The following is a 14,434-nucleotide window of genomic DNA, read 5'->3' as shown; positions in this document are numbered from 1 at the left end:
CCATGTCCAAGTAACCTACATCTAAGATTTCAAGTGTTTAGACCCAAAATTGACGGAGTTTGGCAGAGTCTGCAAAGGTCCACTCTGTAAACTTTGACCTCTTTCCAACCAAATTTTGGCCCAAAACAGATTAAAAGCTTGCCGTGTGTCTGATTACCCTTCATGTAAAATTTCAAATGTTTAGACCCAAAATTTGCTGAATAATTTGGTAGAGACCATAAGTCAATTTTTAAAAACTTAGACCCTAATTATGACCCCATAACATTTGTTTTGGGCCCAAATCAAATTATAGAGTTAGGTCCACGTCCAAGTAACCTATATCTAAAATTTCAAGTGTTTAGACCAAAAATTGGTGGAGGAATTTGGTAGAGTTCTCAAAGGTCAAATCGTTGAACTTTGACCCCTTAACCAAATTTCTGGCCAAAAACCGATTAAAAAGGTTTTTCCCAAATCTCAATATCCTCAACAGACCGAAAATCGACAAAGCTATTTAGTAGGGAAGTGTACATAGACACACACATTTGCACTTTTATAGATATATAGATTGTGATTTTTGTATTCATATCAAACATCCATAACAAAGATGATTGTTTCAAACTTATAACTTTAGACATTAAAAAATAAAACATGGAATTAAATGTTGGGAGCAAAAACACTGCCCATTTCTGGGCAGCGGCAGGGATCCTTGCTAATGAAAAGTTCATTTTAGTAAATTTTTCTAATATCTTTCATTTAAAGATTTTTTTAAATTTTCTTCTTTTGAAGATTGTAACGTTGGGTATGGGGAAGCCAAACCAGCTACTAATATTGCCCTGCTTTTTATTAAAACCAGCCGAGAGCTCTTTTTAGTATCCTCATTGTTCTTTTAAGTGCAATTGTCTGGATCTCTTTTGCACTTGGTTCACCAGGAATATTAGTTAGGTAGAACTTCAGGTTCTTCTTCATAAGCCCTTTTGCACCTATGATAACTGGTATGATTGATATCTCCTTAAGATTCCAGTTTCTTTTCATATCATACATAAGACCTGGATATTTGGTCTGTTTCTCCTTTTCAGCTCTATTCAGACCTCCATCATCAGGAACACTCACTTCAACCAAGGTTGCAACTCTCTCTCTCTCTGACTTGTTCCAAAAAACTATGTCAGGTTTGACAGCAGCATTTTCAAGGTAGGTGGCTGTAGGGATTACATTCCACACAATTTTGGTCTTGAGTGACATTTTATAAAGAAATGTTACTATATTGTGAAAAAAAAATTACATTTTAAAGATAAAAATTAAATGAGATCTTAATCCAAAGGATGCAGAGATGGGTGGAGAAAGTTTAAAGTTTCCATGAAAGGAAAGTCTTTGAAAATTTACTATGGATCCAAGTTTCTAATTAAACATCAATTTCTCAAGCAACTTAACCTTCAAACATTAACATTGAGGTCATTCACAGTATTAGTTGACCATAATATATTATGTTGAACTGATATATGCTAAGTAAAACTATATAAAGGAATTTTATTTCCTTATCTTTTCAGTGACTTCTTGCAGAGATTTCATTTGAACGGTAAACTAAAATGGCAAATACTTGACAGCAAAATTTTATTTTCTTGTATTACAAATGGCGAAAAGACTAAAGACTTCAACAGTATTTGAGAACAAGATTGGTTGAATTTAAACTGGTGTAATGATTGTAATATGGATATATCCACTAAATACACACATACATACTATGGCTCATACTGATGAACTGTAGTATGACGAAACACATACGATAACCGTTTTATTATAAATAAATGTATATTTACTTGTTTACATCCCCCCCAAAATATGGGCGATCTTTCTAAGGGTGAACTACTTCCCTGATCTAGTAGGAAGGAGACGCTAATAACAAATATTTAATTATAGTTAAAATAAAATTAATCGACGTACTATATATATATATATATATATATATATATATATATATATATGTTTGATTTAAGTTTCAAGGTATGTTAACATTTGTTAGTTCATTTTATGCAAAACTAAACGCTCGTTTTGTATACGAATTCATTTATAGATGAATTCGTTTTGTAGGAATATATTTTGTAAAGAGTCCATAGACAATACGTTTCTACTCAACCCATTGATAGGGGGCAGCTATGTATCACTCAGCATGAGTAGACCTAAAATTGATTACTATGACCTACTACTGTAAAGAATTTTTAAATATAAAAAAATCTAAATCCAAGTAGATTTTTTATAAAACTGGAAGTCTAGTTTCAAGATATCCATTTTTCTTTTGAGTGAGGAATCGTTTGATGTAAAGAGCTAATAAAATGATTATCACAAAAACAGATAACTTGACCTTAGTATTGAAAATACCAAATCTATAAGTAAGAAAAACAGTCAACAAGTTCCACAAGCCTGCAGTTTTTTTTTGTTTTTTTTTTAAAGAAGCTACTGGAATAGGAAGCTGTATTACAATGAGGTATCAAAACAACAAATTGATGGAAACAATTAAAAAAAAAAAAAAAACACTTGCCATAATAGTATTTATATTAAGTTGGTGCAAAAATGCTGTTTTTTTATGTATATATATCTGATAAAAAAAAAAACGACACTTTGCACCAACCTAATAGAAGAGACTAAAACTAGCAACATTGTTTGTAAGAAAGGTTGCAGAGAGGAAGGTACGGATGGGTGAGGCCCTCAATCAAATTACAGATACGTTTCTACATCATATCGAGAAACCTCAAAAATAGGACAGATACTCCATCCCAAATATGACAGCATTTAAACCTATGTGTAATAAAAGTGCATGAAGCAGTAAAGAAGCAATTCATATTTGGATTATTTGGACTACTGTTATCTTACGTTGTTCTCCTGTTTATGTCAATGTAACCTCTGACCTTCAGGCAAGTCATTCAAACTCTGGGATCTTTCTGTTGAACTAAAAAATCTGTGCAAAGTTTTATACAGAATCAGTTATTTAATCTAGAGGTGTAACTTATAATTAACAATCCATATCTGAAGAAGTCTGAAACAATTTTGTAATAAATTAATCTATAAAGGAATTCCGGAAGCTAGTGTAACAAAGCCGCTGATGCTGGGAGCAGCAGCATAAAGATATGCAAATGACCAAGACGGGTGCACAAAGAATAAAACGGATCTGTTGCTGGAGAAACCGTGGTGTTCGGAAAATCACATGTTAGAGACAACTGAGACACAAAGTCACGCACAGCCGTAGGAGAAATGAACTGGTTAAATATTTAGAAAAAATGCGTTATTGATAATACCAGGCTTTTTTTTTTCTTGTTTCTTTGATATAATTGTTACACTGGTTCAGATTGAAAGCTGTAATTCTCTTTGGCAAGGAATTTTAGAAATAACAAGCCAAACATGCAAGGTCCCCCTTCACAAGTGAAAAATTTACTTTCATCATAACTAATGTTTATGCCCCCCCCCCCAATTCTTTTTAATCCAAGGAGTGGTTATTGAGAAAAAATACGAACAGATAAACAATTTTGGGACAATTTTGCCCCTATAATGGTCCCTATGGGAGCAACCAGAGTTATCCCGGAAAATCCGTTCTGGCAAAAATTTACTTTTACTATGACTTCTGTTTGAGCAAAATTTAAAAAATCCAAGGCGTTATTATTGAGAATAGTGCGAACAAACGAACAGGAGTTAATTACTAACTCCAATCCCTCCTTTGTCAGAAGACCAATTAAACATTCCTATTGTTTCATAGGAAGGATAGTCTAATGCAATTTTATTCACATCTGTAGATGTTAGATTGCCATCTAATCAGTTGGAAAATAATATAAAACAATTTGGGTAGCCTATTTTTATGGCCTATATTATTTGGGTGAGGAGATTGGTATTTTCAGAAAAAAAAAAAAACGTTTAACATTTTTGGATGACAGAAACCCGACAAATTCCATTCCAAATAATGATACTTGAATAATAGAAATGAATTCCTTTAGAAGTTTTGAAGAATTGCCTAAAAAAATTTATCACATGGCATCGTAATGATGACCAATGAAATCAATAGGAAAAAAAAAAAATTATATTTCAATTACGATTCTGTATTATTCTGACTACTGTTCCCATATCGGGCGTTATTTTCATGTTTCAACCGATCTAACCTAACACCTTCAGGTCAGTCATTTTGTAGAACTTGAAAATCTATACAGCATTTCAAATTTAGTTCTTTACTTAATCCACGAGGGTAGATTGCTCTCGTTCCAGCAGCTATGACTGGATAGAAGTCTTACAAGTACTTATTTTAAAATTCGACAAGGCTCACTTGAAAGTACGGTTACATCAAAGTGAGAGGATAATATACATGAAAACCATAGTCCGAATAATCCAAATACCAATGTTCATCTAAAAAAAAAAAAAAAAAAAAAAAAAAAATTCCTAAACAAAGAATTTTGCAAATAAAAATTCAGAGGAAATCCACCAGTATACACTTGTATAAGTTTTAGTTTTATTATTTTTATGGAAATAGCTCCAGACAAAGCATAAAGCCACTTATGTAAGGAGTTAAAGAAAAAAAAAAAAAAAACACTCAGATCAAACACTTTCCAATGATAAATGTTAGATGGATGGATTCCCACCTAGAAAACGGCAATTCTTTCCCTTTGTTAGAAATATCATTCATAGAAGATGTGGGCTAAAGGATAAAATGATGGAAGTGAAAGTTAACTCATAAATTAAAGGATAAAATATAAATTCTGGGCCTTGATAAGTGGTGACCTCCATAAATAAAAAAAAAAAAAAAAAAAAAAAAAAAACTAATTTCTGAAAAATAGTTGCAAAATTAATGTTTAATTAAGAGTACAAAGAAACCATATTTGCTTTTGCCTTTAAAAGGCAATTCGAGCCAAAAATTTATTCCTATCGGTTTAAGACTTCAAATTTATAACGTGTCACAATATCAAACCATTTTAATTTTTTGTTTTTTTTAAATTTAATTTGGAAGCATTTAAATTATCTAATAGTAAATTATTTTTGGCTTTGAACTTAGCAAACTTATTTACATACAGTAATCTTAGAATTAGAGTTTAAATCATTTCTTTGAAAATTTACAGGGTGTTACGATAAAGACAGGAGATTCCATTTCCGCTTTCTTTTGTTGCAGCCCATCTACTAGTTGGTCAGTCTTTTACAAATCCTAAGAACAATAGGAGCCTTCTATCATGTCTGAAAGTGACACAATGTTCAACGAGTGTGATCGGAGATACATTGCTGTACCACTCATGCTCTCTGCCGATCCAAGTTAGGACAAGACCATTGCCAGCACCCTCAAAATGCAAGTCCAGATAACTGACGTCCCCAGGGTGCTGAAAACAAAGTATCCGGCCATGGTTATGGTCTTTGCTGTGGTTTCAAGTGAGGGCCACATCATGCCACTTCACATCTTTGTAGTCGGCTTGAAAGTCAACACAAAAGTGTACCTGGATGTGCTGAAGAGAGTGGTGATCCCCTGGTGCAATCAGGTGGTCGCTGGCAGACCCTAGATGTGACAGCAGGACCTGGCGCCAGCCCATAAGTCCAAAGAGACCCAGGCTTGGCTTCAGAAGGAGTGCTCCGACTTTGTATCCTTTCACTACCCCCTCCTTCCGACCCGAACCCACTGGACTACTTCATTTGGCCATATGTCGAGAACATTACAAACATGACCACCTACAACACCAAAGCCAGCTTGATTGCTACCATTCGCCGAGTATTCACGAAGAGGCACTTGTGGAAAAGGCATGCTGCCAGTTCCAGACCTGTATCGAAGTGGTGATTGAGACTGAAGGCGGCTCCATTAAATAGATGTCAGCTCTACTACATAATCAAGTTAACTGAATTGATTTTTTTCAATAAGTTTTAAAATAAAACTGTAGGGTTTTCTTTAGGGCGACAATTTTATCGTTCTAGCTCGTATTTTACAAATCGTTAATAAAATATCCTTTTTCAAAACCTGTACGCAAATATCAGGTTTCATCAGCTGTCCTGATAGTTTGAAAGGTTAAAAGTAGGTATGAGGAATTATCTAGAATAGTAAAATGCAAAGTCAATTAATGAACCACAACTGTTGAGGAAGTCCCATAGCCAGGCGCTCTCGCTTCACTCATTTTTACAAAATTATAATTTTATGACCAAAGGAGACTGTAATAATTAACTTTCAAAATCCTATAAAAAAATACAGGAAAAGACTCAGACCACACAGGCTAGCTATATATTTGTATGGTCTCTAAACACTTTAAAGGCTTTTTAAACACTTTTTCACCCCCCCCCCCCAAAAAAAAGGCACATTTTCACTTTGACGTTAGGGGATATTTATTATTATATCTAACAGGATACTGTGAGAAATTGATGTCTGTTCGCATTGCATTTAAACTTCTGCAGATTAGTACAGTTAGGAAAGAAGTAAACAGGGAGGGAATTCCAAAATCTAGCAGTTAGAGAGAAGAAATTTAGAGCAGAAGTGAAAGGGTGGGACTTTGAAGCTTGGAGTATGTACAGCGAGAAGACACAATTGGCTATGTTTCATCAGAGTAGATTTTATTTTTTTTATACCATAATTCAAGAGCTTGTACCCAAGAGCTTGTGCTATTTAACATTAAAAAGAAAAATGTTTTCTCCAGTTATAGAGGTCTATAATCATAGATGGGGCATTATTCTTGCTAACTTTCAGGTTCCTATATTTAAAAGGATATGCCACTCCCAGCCAAACAATACCAGATATTCTCAGGCTCAATCTTAAACTTGCAAAGTATAAAAATAAGATTTAATATGGTTCAGAGAAGGAGAAGAAAGATTCTCATTAATCTGAGCAATGACAGTTTTCAATAAATTGATTCCTGCTAAAATGGTTGCCTGGAAGCAAATATTGGAATTAATTTGTTTTTCTAAATTTTCAAATTATGTTATAGTTTTTTTTTTTTAATTAAGTGATCAAAATCATTTTTATCTGGAGAGTTTCACTGCTAAAGCATTTTCAAAGATTTTATTGCCCCCCCCCGCTCTTCATTTTGTGGGTATTAATTCCCGAGAGGTCAGTTTCATGGAGAGAGGAAAGGTATATATGCAATCGTTTTCATAAAAATACAAAAGTTTTATTTTTATTTTTTTATCTTATTTTATTATAAGATAAAAAAATAAAAATAAAATTTAATTAAACTTGTGAAATAATATTTTCAAACAGGTGAAAAGTTTCAATCAAAATTCGTACCAACCACACAACATACGTGGATTTAGATTTTACGACAACTGTCAATAATATCGGACATACTTTTTTTCTCTGCACGAGGTGGGGGGCAACCTCTTAAGGTTCATACCACCAAACAAAGTCATTGAAACCGTTATTTTAGAAAAAAATAGAATGTTTTTTTACAGTTCTGAATTTTTTTAAATGAGGGCCGATTGTTTGTCAACTTTTTTTCTTTTTTTTTTTTTTATTACACACATGAAACCATGGCCAAAAACAGAACAAATCCAAGAATACAAAAATATTTACGGAGACATTAACTTTTCTCCTTTCTTTTCCAAGACCACGACCAACATGTCTGATGATGTTCAAAGGCTACACTGACCAAAACGTTCCACAAATAACACTCAAGATGAGAAAAATAGTCCGAGCAAAACAATAGAAAAGTATTTTTCTTTTATAAAAAGAAAAAAAAAATTAGTTTTCTAAATTTTCAGATTAAACTTACAAACCAAAGTTTTAAACGTTGTGTCCAAGATTTTCTAGATATTAGAGTTGCAAATTGTGTGGAATTGGATTATAAGGACGACTTAACAGAAACTTGTTTACATGAGATTTGAAGGCTACCATGTTATTTATCCGGGAAGTATGCCAGTGTTCCAAAAGCGGGCAGTTCTGGGAAAGAAGCTTTGTTCATGGAATCTGCGTTTACAATTAGGTATACAAATTGGGGAAACCATATATAGTGGTTTTAGCTAGTAGAGCGTTTTTTTGTGAAAGTTTGGCAAGGTAAGGATCATAGATTAGAGTTCAGATGAGCACATCATGAAAATAGCGATAGGGCATAGACAGGCTCACAATATCTCTTCTGTGGGAAACACGTTGTAGGGAAGAAAAAAGGGCATCTCCTACTAGATTTTGACCTATCGATTCAGGATAGGCTGTGCCGAGCAGCTCCAGCCAAGATGTGGCAACAGTACTCCATTGTAGGGGCCCCCAGCTCTTATGCAGGTAGAAGGTTGAACCGGCAGCGAGATACTTACTGGAGCGGTAGAGTGATCCAACCATCTTTCCAGCGATCTTGGCAACCGATTTGATGTAGGTGTTCCATTTCAGATCAGGAAGGAAGGAAGGTCAGTCCCAGAAGCTTGTCAAGACTAGAGCCATTCATTTCAACTGGGGCATGGTGAGGATCAGAGCGATTGTGACAAAAGGAGAGAAGCTTGTTTTCTATGCATTAAAATGAACCAGCCAACGTCACTCCCTCCATTGCACTAGGTTCCCAAGATTAGAAGAGAGAGAATCAAAGATTCTGTCATTGCTGGTCTTTGAAGTGTTGCCATAGATTGACCTAATAATGTAATTTGGGAGATCATTGATGAAGAACAGGGTTGGACACAGGATAGAACCTTGAGGTACACCAGCGTTAATACAGTGAGTTTCCAATTTCTGCACGTAACTGAGCAGGTTATTTTTGCTAAGGTGGTTGACCGCTTCTGTTTATCAGTTTCCAGCAACTTATGACTCACAGGAGACTGATTGGTTTGTACTGAGATGATGGTCGATCACCGGAATTTTTAAGTACAGCGCAGACTGATGAAGTTTTCTGAGGTGTTGGGAAGGATTTCTCTTTAAGGCAACATTTAAACAGCTTTGTAAGTATGGGAGCTAGTTCCGGTTGAAGCCTTTTGAGCACTATGACTGAGATGCTGTCTATGTTGGGGGTTTAAGTTCTGGGTTTAATCTGGTTTTGTTTCTTGTGATTTTTCATTTTTTGAGAGTCGAGAGATGTAGAAAAGGTCAGCTGTTTGAGCAGAACAGAAAAAAATTAATGATTTTTAACCGATAAGCTGTAACATTACCTACTAATATGGCACAGAGAGGCCCCATCTACTACTGCATGGCCCAGAATCCATTTACCAAATGGTAATACAGCAGCCCCAGTACTTTGCATCTGTTGACAAGACAACCTTCTTGGGGGTTAATCCAAGGTTTGTGTCTCCGACATGGCATAAAGGTCCACTTCGTAAGATTTCTAGCTACGGAAGGAAACCTCCAATCTGGTGACCATGTGCCAGATACAAACAAATAAAACAATTATGTTGACTAATTGTTGTAGAGAAAGAACGGATATCTTCTTCCTCATAATATAAATATCTGATATTAACCTTAAGGAGTACTACGCTAGTAAGATTACCGCTGGGTCGTTCTCTGCATACATTACAAGCCAGTTACGCAACTTGTAATGACTTATTGCGTTATTCACAGACAAACCCTTTTATATTTGCATTCTGGGTGTTAAATACCTTCAAATAACATCACAAAACTTTTACAACACGATATTGACAGAAGTCAATGAGTTCACAATCAAAACAGATTTAAAGAGCAAGCGAGTACAACCAGAGCATATGCATGAAAAACAAAGCTGAAAAATTAGAATGTTTACTCTGACCAATAGGTAGATTGATAGTCGAAATCCATGTTATTACAATTACGACTTAGTCAAATATAGACGGATAAGGATAGACATACTGATACAATAAAAATTAATCAATATATTTTTTGTAATACAGAGTCGATATTCAACAGTAAGGAGTTGATAAAGCACGTGTTTAAGCTGATTCAAGTAAAAATTTGGAGATTCTGTTGGTGCCAGGAATTTAGATAACCTACACATCATGTAAAGTTCAATTAGAGCTATCATGGTCACAGGATAGAAGCAAACTAAATGGAGCAGCGATTCCTTAATTAAATGGAGTCTAGTTAAAGTTAACCCAATACACAGGCAATGTAACAAAATTTCTGTAAATAGATCTTTAACAGGAGGCAAAGACAACGACATGGTACGGTAAGGCACAAATATCGTTTTTCATTTTTCTCAAATACAATTCGATTTGATAAATTATAGAGTTAGTCGATCCAGTAAAGCTTTAAATATAAATTTTCTAAGATTAGAACTTCAAATAATTTTTGTCTATAACCAATATATTTTATTTTTTTTATTTGCAACCCCAGACTTGGGGTTAATTGTTAGATTAAAAGCATGATTTTTTTTGCTGTAAAATTAAATTCCATTTTTTTAAACACTTATAAATCAACAGCAACTAAGACCTAAAAGCCACTAAAGGATAAGAATTAATGAAATTTGACTATTGGATGATGAATATATAGGAGAATTGGAAACAGTGGGCAGTAGGTTTTGATTGAAAGGAATTGGAAGACCGGGCAATGCCAAAGGGATGCTGGTTGACGATTGTGATATAAAAGTTTTTTTAGCTAGAATATTTTAGAATAATCAACATATTTAGATATTTGCATTTAATAGTTACCAGGAATGTGAACTTAAAAATGTCAACAGTTGACAACTTAGAAATAATGACATGTAAAAACATCAGGTGATTATCTTATTAACATACTAATGACATCATTTAGGGGGGGTGAGATATGTAGAAAATGGTTAAAGTCAGTCAGAGTTGAAACAGAAACAGTCTTCAAATCGTGATGGCTCCAAGAAGGGGTCTGAAGTGGCGAGAGTCAGAAATAGGATTGAAACTTTCCAAAAGTTCCAGGACAAAAATCACTGAAATAAAAAGTTGCTGAAATAAAATCCGAGGATCTGTTGCTTTTTAGAGAATTCCCATTGCAGCTTCCTGTCAAAGTAGACCACAGATTGACCAGATATGTTCCTGATTGCCCAGATATTGAAGCCCCAAATAAGTTTTATTTATCCTTCGTGCTGTAAAGGTATTTATGTATATTCTTGTCACGTCATAAGCTGTACATAAATATACATACACACATTCATTAGATATCTAAGAACCCCGTGTATGTACACATATATATATATATATATATATATATATATATATATATGAGAGAGAGAGACCACGGTTATATAACATTGGTCTTTATGACCACTATATGTAGTAACCAGGGAATCAAGCCCATGGTGTTGTGTTCCACAAATAGAAAGTTGTTAAGTAGGATGACAATAGAAAAATTTTATATAAAAAAAAAAAAAAAGAAAAGAAAGAAAGAAAACTGCACGAACAGTTATATTGATCATTCAACGCGTATTTTTAGTCACACTGTCAAAACTAGAAATGCAATAAGAAAAGGATGCTTTATAAGTAAGTGATATGGCCACATATCCACTATATACATTTAACGTAAAACGAGATTTGGGTTATACACTAGGGATGTACGAAGATTTACCTAGATCATATCTACAGAAATAGATAAGTATACATGATACGGTTACAATAGTAATAGTTTATCTAGCAACTTGGAAGCAATGTAATTTACAGTTACGTTTCTTCAAAAATATAATAATATATATATATAATAATATATAATAATATATCTGATAATATATAATAATAAATAATATAATAATATATATGATAATATAATATATATAATATAATATATATAATATAATAATATATATATAATAATATATATATAATAATATATATATAATAATATATATATAATAATATATATATATAATAATATATATATAATAATATAATAATATATATATAACAAAAATACAATTAAATTTACCAAAATGATCCAAGATGATAAAACTATAGTATATTATAAATATTAAAGAATTAATATTTATAAAGTAATCTCAAATTCGAAACTCCACGGATTAAGGACTATCCACTTATTAAGCGCGCTTCCTTTTCCGATTAAATGTTTTTAACTCTTTTTCAAAGTGTTTTTTAACATGTTTTATTAACTATTTGCTGATATATATATATATATATATATATATATATATATATATATATATATATATATGTGTGTGTGTGTGCACACAAGGTATAGTTTAGCTTATTTTTTTTTTAAATCTACATAAATGCAGAAATAGTTCTCGTTATATAGCACTGTAGTGACTAAATTATTTTTATAGATGCTGGGAGAGAGGGTGCTCGGAAAGATGTAATCTATATTGCTATCTAAAACTATTACTTTAATTGCATTATCTTTAATGCTCGATTCATGGTTGGGATAATGTAGTATATTTTGTCATGCTACTATCCTCCCACGCATTACCTCTTCTGTACGTTAGCAAAGATACCATTCTCCGAAGCCAGCAGAAACATGCGACTAAAAACATTTTATTTTTTTAATCCTTTGAGATTACTCTTCATAATTTGTGAGTTCATTCTTTTTTGTGGACTGTTACCCTCATCTTCATAGTTGTTTCTACGGTTCTAGGTGGCATTTGTTGAAGATATAGCAGTTTCAATCCTATCCAAGCCAGCCAGAGGAATAGTTTGCCAAAACGGGGTGAAACGACAACTATGAAGATGAGGATAACAGTCTGCAAAAAGAATAAAAAATTGGAGGAAACATTTAATAGTATTATTAAAAGCGTTTGTTTCAGAGTTCCCCCCCCCCCGTTTAAAACTAAAGATATCTGAGAAGTACTAAATCTCTGGAAAAGCAGAAGAAATGTTAAAATTCAAAACTGAAAAGGAAATTTGTATCTGTATTTTTAGTCGCGTGCACTCCGTCGGTCAGACTAAGACTTGTGCTTGGCCTTTTTGGTTAAGATGTTGTTAATAGATGTTCTTAGCTTTTTAAGCTTTTCTTGGCCTTTTGAGACGAGGTTGGGAGGGTCCTACTAACCACCCCTTTTTCTCCCCCCCCCTGCTCTCGACACAGATGAATTATCGTATCATCATTGTTATCTTTTTTGTTTTTACATGGAAATAAAAAATGTTTTAAATAATTGGGTGCCAAGTAGGACGTCTCCAAGTACGAAAGGGCGAATGCGGTATTATGGTGAAAGATTCTAGCTAAGACAAACTTTTGTTTAGTTCTAGAGTGACAAAGATGACCAACAACCCCCATCTGCCCCTCCCCCTTTTGAGTTGGCCTTGTGCCTAAGTTTTTTGTTCATGTTCTTTTTTTTTGCCTGAATAAAAGATTTAATATCTCGAAGTGTAGTATCTGTTCCGGCAGATACTGCAAGCAAAGACCATATGTGAGGGCAACCCCACATATAAGACCTTGGTCAATGTACAGGTAACTCTTCATATCAATTGTCACCATTCAGCTCCCCTACTCCCCGGGGAGTTGCTCCCCATTTCCCCTTCACTCCTCACATTAAAAATCGGCCTTGTACATAATTTGCTCGGTGGGGGAGCAAATAAATACCGCTTTTCTTGGCCTTTTGGCCAAGATCAAAGTGTAGTATGTGTTCTTACTACATGCTGTACTTATGATATAAAGTGGGGGATCACTTTTCTGTATTAATTTAATGTAAAATGATCACCCACTTTACAACCAGTCAGTCTCAAACCATTCAAGTCATTCTCCAGATCATTCAAGTTGTTTTTGAAGGATTCAAGTCATTCGTAAGTTCATTACATTAAAGACATTCTAAGTCATTTACTTTTTATTTATTTAAGTCATTTCAGCCCATTTTTCGGTCATTTTAGTTTATCTTTATGAATTTCAGGTCAATGCTACATTCACGCATTCATTCATTACACAAGAGCATGCAACTAATGGCTATCGGCCTTGTTTAAATTTAAATTTGGCATTTAAACCGGTTTCCAAAAACCAACTTATAAAAAGGGGGAAAAATGATGAACATCTTTGAAATTTTATTTAATTCTCATTAATAAGGTTTTAATTAACTCCTTTTTCACAGGCATTTATAAAATAGCAGGGCAGACTGGGCGTTATATTAAATTAGCGAAGTTAAAAAGAAAAATCATGTTGACTTCTGCATGAACTGCTAAGTAATTTTTTGTTTCGATTTATTCTTAAGACGGAAAAAAAAATTGAAATAAAATAATGGGGTAAAAGAGTTCTTAACATCTATATAATAAATTGAACAGGTACTACCACTCCAAGTCAGAGTGGACCTGGGAGCAATGGTAATTAAAGGGTGGCTCCACACTCCCCAAAGTCCGCAAGCTGGGGTCTCACCACTGGATATAGTTTAAGGTCATATCCAGGACCATACTAGGGCTACGACAACAGCGTATTCTTTTTATTGTTTTGACTCGAGTGTGTATCTGTTGACATCTTATATGCTTTTATATAGAGTGATGCGATCCTCGGTTGGTTAACTGAGAATAACTGTGTCGTATATATACTCGAGAGTCAAAACAAGAATATTCTGTTGTTATAGACCTAGTTATTACACAGCAACCACAACAAAAAACAGAAGAAAACGCATCAACAGCAATCGCAAATTACTTTAAAATTGATATTCCAGGATCGGAAGAG

General features: G+C 33.8%; 1 protein-coding gene and 1 pseudogene across 13 annotated transcripts in view; one reads left to right on the top strand and one right to left on the bottom strand.

The window, feature by feature from the left end:
* The window catches only part of LOC145287867 (anoctamin-4-like), a 746,862-nt gene that overhangs the window by 417,201 nt on the left and 315,227 nt on the right, over positions 1–14,434 (bottom strand). The window lies entirely within an intron of this gene.
* On the top strand, positions 13,350–13,474 carry LOC145288437 (U2 spliceosomal RNA; annotated as a pseudogene).

This window comes from Euprymna scolopes, chromosome 11 (assembly GCF_053919585.1).
Source record: "Euprymna scolopes isolate OS-2025 chromosome 11, ASM5391958v1, whole genome shotgun sequence".
NCBI lineage: Eukaryota > Metazoa > Mollusca > Cephalopoda > Sepiida > Sepiolidae > Euprymna > Euprymna scolopes.
This window is presented reverse-complemented; position numbering and strand designations above follow the sequence as displayed.